The following is an 8,605-nucleotide window of genomic DNA, read 5'->3' as shown; positions in this document are numbered from 1 at the left end:
TTTACCTATACCTAAATTATTACTAGTATTAATTCAATTTGTCTCTTTGTCATGATGAAAAATATTTATTTAGGCTGCCCAAACGAAAAAGAGTGGTCTACGAGTTTCACAGTTAATGGCTGAAAAATCCTGGGTAACGGGAGAGATAGGTATTTAATCTCTAAAAATATGACAACGCTTCTGGATGGCCCCTATGTACTTTAAACTTGTATCGCGAAAATCTAGCATTAGTGATAATTGCATGCCATATCTTGTATGAAAAAACTTGCATGAAAAATATTATCTGATGCTTTGTGAAACGACTTGTAACACTAAATATTGAATTCAATGTTGAAAGCAATTTTCAAGCCATGTTGCGTTCGAATGTCTGATAGATGTATGATACATATGTCATGTACCTACATAATTGTTGTGGAGAATTTGAAAACATAATTGAATTTCGCTTCTTTAATTGCCTTGCAAATCTACATATTTTTTATGCAACATTGTATGTTCTCTTGAATATTTGGCCTTTCATAGCTTAGTTCTAGTCAAAAGCACAATCCTATGGCCCTACAATTATTGAATCGACGTCCCAACATTTTATGTGACTCGTGGAGGCACTAAGTACCATAAGCATAAGTTATTTTTTTTATCTTTCGTCTGTTTCTTACTTATCACTTCGCGAATTTTGCTGTAATATGTAGCAGTAAATGCATCAGCAGGCATATTGAGAACATAAATTATTATTAATAAAACACAAATGAATTACTGAATAAAAATTTAAATAAGTAAATGAATGTATAAAAAAAAATAAAGTAAGTAAGTAAGTAAGTAAGTAAGTAAGTAAGTAAGTAAGTAAGTAAGTAAGTAAGTAAGTAAGTAAGTAAGTAAGTAAGTAAGTAAGTAAGTAAGTAAGTAAGTAAGTAAGTAAGTAAGTAAGTAAGTAAGTAAGTAAGTAAGTAAGTAAGTAAGTAAGTAAGTAAGTAAGTAAGTAAGTAAATAAGTAAGAAGAAATCAACAAATTAATAATTCAATAAGTTAATAAATCATTTAATCAATAAATCGATAAATCAATTCATAAATAAATCAATAAATCGATTATTTCGATTTGGTTGATGATGCTCTAATGGCGAAACGGCACGCTGATATGCAGTCTTACGACAGGTGAAGATATTCCACTGTAAGCACACCCCGAATACACTAGGCTCACTGCTCTGCCATGGAGTCTACAATATTTCCCTCGAACTCATCATCTTCGGATTGGTAATCCGACGCTGTTGCTCGCAAGGCTGTTTGGAAGCCCCTATCACTTTATCATATGTGATGCTTATTTTTCTACCACAACAGGGCCAAAGAAAGAACTGTAAATAAACAAATATTTCATGATGCAATATCCTACACTTGTTGTACCATCTCTGAATTTGCACTGATACAGTTTCATTGTATATGCCATAGTAAAAATCTTGAGGCACATAAAGTTGTCAAAAAAGTAATAATTTAGGGAAAAAGTAAAAATATACAAAAGACGAAACTGCCATAAAATTGCTGTACTTACTAAAAATATTTTTTTTTGTGTCTTTATTAAGGAGACTTTCAGCCCGAGGCTGGCCCGTCTCCGCCCTCTACTAAAAATAAACAAAACGTTCCTACATATTAAGCTGTAAAATCGATACATCCTACACTGCCGTAAATTAAAAAAGTGTCGTATACGCCATTTTCCAAAAATGGTGCTAGCGAGTAATATTCATCGAGCTCTTTAACAGAAAAATGGAAAATATGTAGGTATGTTGTAATTTGGCGTATAGGGACACGGCAGGTATTTTCGTCTGTTCATCATAGTCTCGAAAACCAATAAAAGAGGCGCTTTTTTGTAAAACTCATTCGTACCAAATCGTAAGCAAAGGAGAAACGTTCTGCTATAGTAGAGTTCTAGCAAATGTACGTTGCTTTCGTTAGGATTTAGCCACTACGACGATGGACGGAAATTCCTGCCGTGTCCCTACGTCGCTTTTTCAGATTACGGCAGATACAGATGGGTAGGCTAGTGAAAATAAGTGAAACATGATCTGAGGATAAAATATTTATACGCACTCCATTTTTCGAAACAAAGGAACAAAGTGTTTGAGTAACGAGTGATTATATATGCGTGGGTGGAAAAATGCATGTTTCACATGGCAATAAGTTGTATGCGACAGCATAGATTCTCCCAAAATTTTGGATCACACATGACATAATTATTAATCGCTTTGGTAATTTTCCAAATCTATTGTTGTATCACATTGGTATCACTCATTATGAGACTGACCTTATTTAATATGATGATATTTAATATATATTTAATATTTAATTAATAAATAATTAAATTTGGGATCAGGGAATTTCAGCTTCAAATCCGGGCACTTGGCGTCAACGACGATGTGGCGTATCGTCGTGTTCGAGAAATAGTTCGACTGGCAGCATCTTCCGGATCGCAGGAGCTAATAGACATTTTAGTCTTTTTGACATTGTTAGTGAACTTTTTACAACTCTCGCTGCTTTCTTTTCCTCTGCCAGAGTATACTTACGTTTGATATAATTTTCTCTCCCTTCAATGCTGCTTTTATTGGGAAATCGGTTAAAATTTGTGCCGATTGGTATTTACTGAATTTATACTCGGCCAAACAGCGCATACAAAATTCGGCCAACCTACCCCACTGGATGTTTCGAGAACAATCACAATTTACAAACACAAAAGTGAGGATTTTGAATACTCTTTAGAGCGTAGGGACACAGCAGGTATTTCCGTCCATCGTCATAAGGGCTAAAACCAACGAAAGCAACGTACATTTGCTAGAACTCCACTATAGCAGAACGTTTCTCCTGAATTTACGATTTGGTACGTATGAGTTTTACAAAAAAGCGTCTCTTTTATTGGTTTTCGAGACTATGACGAACAGACGAAAATACCTGCCGTCTCCCTATCACGTTTTTAGAAATCAGATGAATATTGATTCGTGTTACAAATATGACTACCTACATAAATTGGCTTACTAGCGCCAAAATAACAAAAAACGTGGTCCTGAGCAAACGGAAACACAAAAATACCTAAAATTACATCCGTATATGGGCAACCTAATACCCCACCGACATCATTATAAATTATAAAAAAAAATTTCATCTGTCCTAAAGTCTTCAAAAATCTGTACCAGACAGTATGAAAAAATTATGAGTAAATATCTAAAAATTATAAGTCAAAAATGTGATGCAAAATATGCGTGGAGAAGCATTTTTTTTATTTGAGTTATTTCTCATGGGAACATAGCGAAATAAGTTTTATTTTAAATATTTCTTGGGTACATTTTAGAAAGTAACGATGTGTGAAAGTATGAACGATGAATGGATTTCCCATTATTAGTATTATTATTTACTCATACTAAGGCCGGAGTGGCCTGTGCAGAACATAAAAGTTTACTCAAGTCAACTCGGTCCATGGCTGACATCACTTACGACGCAGTCTTTGGAGTCTGTAGTCTGTAGAGAACTAGTCAGTTTGGTACGGCGGCGAACTCTATTCGATCGGAGATTTCGGATTCAAACGTACCTTTCGATTTCCTGACAAGATGCGTCTCTGAATGTTCCTGCTGGTATCGTTTTCGGCGGTCACCAGTGAGCCCAAGTACACGAATTGTTCAACCACCTCGATTTCTCTACCACCAATACAAACTCTTTGTAATACCCGCTTCGAAGCGATGTTGTATAGCAGACACGAAAGACCATCACCTCGCCGTAACCCTCTGCGCGTTTCAAAAGGACTCTAAAATGAGAATGCCCCGGAAACTTGAACTGTGCACATACCCCTCCCCCCACACCCTCCCCCTTTTCCGAACAGCATCCATAACCCCACCAGCATTGTCTCCTTAAGATAAAGAATGTGTGTCCCAAATTTGGTTGATATCGGTCAAGGGGTTCAGAATGTACACTGAGTTGATGGATGACTAAGCAATACCCCTCCCCACACCTCCTTTTTCGAACAGCATTCATACCCCCCCTTGGCTGATCTCAACCAAATTTGGAACACTCATTCTTTATCTTAAGGAGACGGTGATAGGGGGATTATGGATACTGTTCGGAAAAGGGGGAGGGTGTGGGGGGAGGGGTATTGCTTAGTCATCCATCAACTCAGTGTACCTTCTGAACCCCTTGGCCGATCTCAACTAAATTTGGGACACACATTCTTTATCTTAAGGAGACGACGATAGGGGGTTATGGATGCTGTTCGGAAAAGGGGGAGGGTGTGGGGAAGGGGTATTGCTTAGTCATCGATTAACTCAGTGTACCTTCTGAACCCCTTGGCCAATCTCAACCAAATTTGGAACACCTATTCTTTTTCTTAAGGAGACGACGATAGGGGGGTTAGGGATGCTTTTTGGAAAAGGGGAGGTAAGGAGGAGGGCAATTGCTAAGTTATCGATCAACTTAGTGTGACTTCTAAACCCTCAGCCGATATCAACCAAATTTGGAACACACATTCTTTATCTTAACCACGGAAGGGAGGTTAAGCATGCTCTTGGGAAATAAGAGATGGTATGTGGGAAAGGGTATTGTTTAGCAATCGATCAACTCAATGTAAGTCTTGAGCCCCATGACCGATTTGAACCAAATTTGTATCAAATATTGTCTATCCTAAGGAAACGATTTTAGTGGATATTGGTAGGTCCGTTTAAAATGGGGAGGTTGTGAGAGAGAGGTATTGTTTAGTTGGCGATCTATTCAGCATAACTTCTGAACCCATTTCCGATGTTCACCAAATTTGGAAACCATATTCTCTGTCTATGAAAGACTACATCAGACTGGGTAGGACTGTCATAGCTGAACGAGAGAGAATATATTTATTAAACGAACAGTTTAGTATACCTTTTTATCGCATGGGTGAATTCAAACCAAATATTTAAACACGTATTGTTTACCCAAAGGAAACTATTTTAGAGAGGCTTGGAGGAGTTTTTGAAATGCGGGAGGATGTTGGGGTTGGATATTGTTTAGAAAACGACTTAATTTAAAATCCTTCTTCTTTAGTTCATCTGAGGTTCTTTGACATTGTACAATGCTCCGAAAACAATTCCTCAAAAATAGAAAATCCTCGACAATAACATTTCCCTGAAAATGACGTATCCCTGAATGAAGCAGGTCATCAACATAACACTATTTGGCCTAAGGTCATTCGACATGAAGTGAATTTGGGATAATACTGAACAGCATCAGAAAAATCCTTCATAGAAAGCATGCATTTGCGGGGTATAAACCAATGATAATTGTTACCCTTCATCGGAATCATAGTTTGCCCAGTGAAAAGCAATGAATAATGTGTTTTCTTCTGGATGGTGGATGTGATTTCTCCTTTAAAAGTAGGCATTTTCCCGGAATAAGGCAATGGTGGGTGTGATCCCTTCTTTAAAAATATGCGTTTGCCCGTGATAAGACATCGGTGGATGTTTTCCCTTCTTTAGAAATAGAAGTTTGCCCGGAATAAGGCTATTCAAACCCCCTTCTTTAAAATCAGTCAATATTTCCAAAAGCCTTCTTTTACTCAAATGATGAAGTATCAACAAGTAAACACAATTACCCTGTTAATCAATTGGTTTTATTATTTTTCGATTGTGAAAAAAACTGTGAACCAAACTGGCAACTCCGAGCAAGGCCGGGTACATAAAGCTAGTAATTTGCATAAAAAGTTTAGTCACAAAGACTTGGTTTTTCAATGCACCATGCTTCTCCATGTATCCTTATATGATGATGAACGTTTTTAATATCTCCATTAGAGTGGGCGCAGTTGTATGGAAAAACGCAAACTTCGTCCGATCAAGTGAGATCAAGGAGTTTCTGAATAGTTTTCGGACCCCAATCAACTGTGCAAAATATGGGCTCGATTGGTTGCAACCTCGCATGCCGCATCGCGTTTTAAATTTACATGGAGATTAGTATGGGAAAAAGTACTTTTTTTTACATTTTTGCTCTTAGCGGCTTCAATTTATCATCAATCCCGTGACTCAATACGTTAGCATATAGTCTGGAAGATGCCGAAAGACTTTGCCGAACAAGGACCGTATCTGGAAGGTCTACAAAAAAAGTTATTATGTTTCGAAAATTGATTGTTCAAACCATATGCAAGAAATCAATGTTTCTGCCAGCACTACCGGACATGTATATGGTTATCGAAGGGCAAAACCCATCTTCCTTCTTGTCGGATTTTTATCTTTGTGAAATAATTCCGGATAGCTCCCATTAGCTCTAAAGCCCTATAAGATCAATTATTTTGAAATAACACTCAGTTAAATTATTGGTGTACGTAGTACGGCAGTGCTGGTAGAATAAACGATTTTTTGCATATGGTTTGACTACTCAATGTTCGAAGCGTTATAACTTTTTTCGTGGACGTTCCAGCAACGTGCCTTCTTCAGCAAAGTTTTTTGGCATCCTTTGGGTTATACTTTAAGGCAATGTGCCATTTGGTTTACGATGAACTGAAATCTCTAGTAGTAGAAATGCAAAAATATACGTTCTCCCATACTAATTTCCATACAAACTTCAAACGCGATGCGGAAAGCGAGGAAGAAACCAATCGGTCCCAAATTCTGCACAGTTGTTCAGGACCCAGAATGGCTTCGAAAAACCATTGATTTGAAAAAATGACCATGACGCCCCACTCTAATCTCCATCTACCCTGCCCAAACAACTAAAAATGCATAATTAACCCCAATTCAATCTGGTTACAATTTGTAAATATATCTCTCACGATATGCAGCTTATCTTGATTGTATACAGAGATGAGAAATGAGCAGCCTACTGTTATCTGCCATGTCATGGGGGTTTTACAAGGGGTCTGGTAATAAATTTACAAATAATTAATCTTCCCCTTTTCTTGAAGGAACTTGACAGTATTTTTTTGCCATCGAAATGGAAAGTTGGCTTTTTGACAATAAAACAACATAAACCAAAATAAATAGTCAACCAGCAAACACAGAGTTTCAGTTGCAAATTGTTTGCGTGTTAATATTGTTTAACAGTTGCGTGAGGTAGAAACACCCATGAAAATCGTTATAACTAAGGCATAAAAGCAGTCTATGCTTAGCTAGGGCATATTGCCCCTCCATCCCCTATAGCAAATCTGCACCTCCGGGAGCACGAAATGTTGGCTGTGGGAGAATTGATAGTTAACCAAAAGTGCACTTTAGTGCATTTTAAGAGATTATATAAAGGTGTTCAGCCGTACGGCACACTATTTTATGTACATACATACACGCTCATATCCACACATTCTTTTGCATTTGGGCAAAGTTTCTTAGTTGTCGACCAAGCATGACTAAGTAGTACGGGAGGGCTGGTCAATATATCGGTGTGAATACGATGCAAATATGCTCTCGGATGTCATATTATTACTACGTAGTTTGACTTATATCAAGCTGCAGTTTTTACTTTGGCTTTAACTAGAAAGCTATACGATATTATCTAATACTTATTTCATAGATACATATTAGTTATTATATAACCAGGCATCTCAATCTAGTCATAATTGTCTTACACTTCAGAAACGAATTTTTACTTTCCTACTAACATACTTATGATGACATGATTTCCCTCTCCATACTATTGGTTCAGAAGTCAACTACTTGCAGCGATTATCATCATTGATCAACGTAATGAAAGGAAGTCATTTTTACATTTTGATAAAACATCTGCTAACAAGTCTGTAATTATGAATGTCTTTTCAACGCCTTTTTCTTCTCCTGAGATATAGTCGCGGTACCAGCAACTGATGTACAATACGCAAAGTACACGAATGACGGCATAATTGCTCTCGAGTATAACTGACGACCCGTGAGCCAAGCCTCCGATCGCGCGATCCGTTGAATATTCATCGCTGCATTACTGTTTCGTCAGATTTCCGTTGACAAAATTTGGCTGATTATAAAATTCACGCAACTTCTACTACCTGATAACACGAGATACTGTTTTGGGGATTTTGATATTTTGCTGCACTGACTGGCGTGTGTCTGAAACCTACTTTTAATGGGCTCATTTCGATGGCAGGTTTCGATCCAATGATCCAATGACGTGTGTTGCATTCGTATGGAAATGAAATTATCGCTTTTCCGGTGATTCTCCTAAACGAATGAGTTACATAAAGTGAAGATCTGGTCTACGCAGGCCGGCGAGATGCTTTTTTATTATCAGGCAAATGATAGTAGAAGATTATTTTATAAAAAAAAATGAAATAAAAAAAGTTTTGCTACCACCAAAGGTTCATATTTCTAAGAAGTTTTCTGAAAAGTTTAAGTTTTTCATGGCTTCTATTACTTTTGATGGCACATTATAGGGCTCTTTTTGGTAGGCCATAATAAGGATATTGTACTGAATCTCAGAAGTAGAACGGTCGGATACGATCCTTACGCCCCTTTTCCAGTTTGACTGAATGTGCAAACTATGGTAGGATTTAAAAAATGAATAAAATAGGCAAATATATTTAATTGGAAAAATATATTAAGCTCGTTTAGTGGAATGTATTAAACCGTCTAAGACGAATTAAGTACTGTCCATTTAATTTCACCAGTTAATTTTCGTTATCTTTGCAGATACGTATTTCGAC

This window comes from Armigeres subalbatus, chromosome 2 (assembly GCF_024139115.2).
Source record: "Armigeres subalbatus isolate Guangzhou_Male chromosome 2, GZ_Asu_2, whole genome shotgun sequence".
In the NCBI taxonomy this organism is placed as follows: domain Eukaryota; kingdom Metazoa; phylum Arthropoda; class Insecta; order Diptera; family Culicidae; genus Armigeres; species Armigeres subalbatus.
This window is presented reverse-complemented; position numbering follows the sequence as displayed.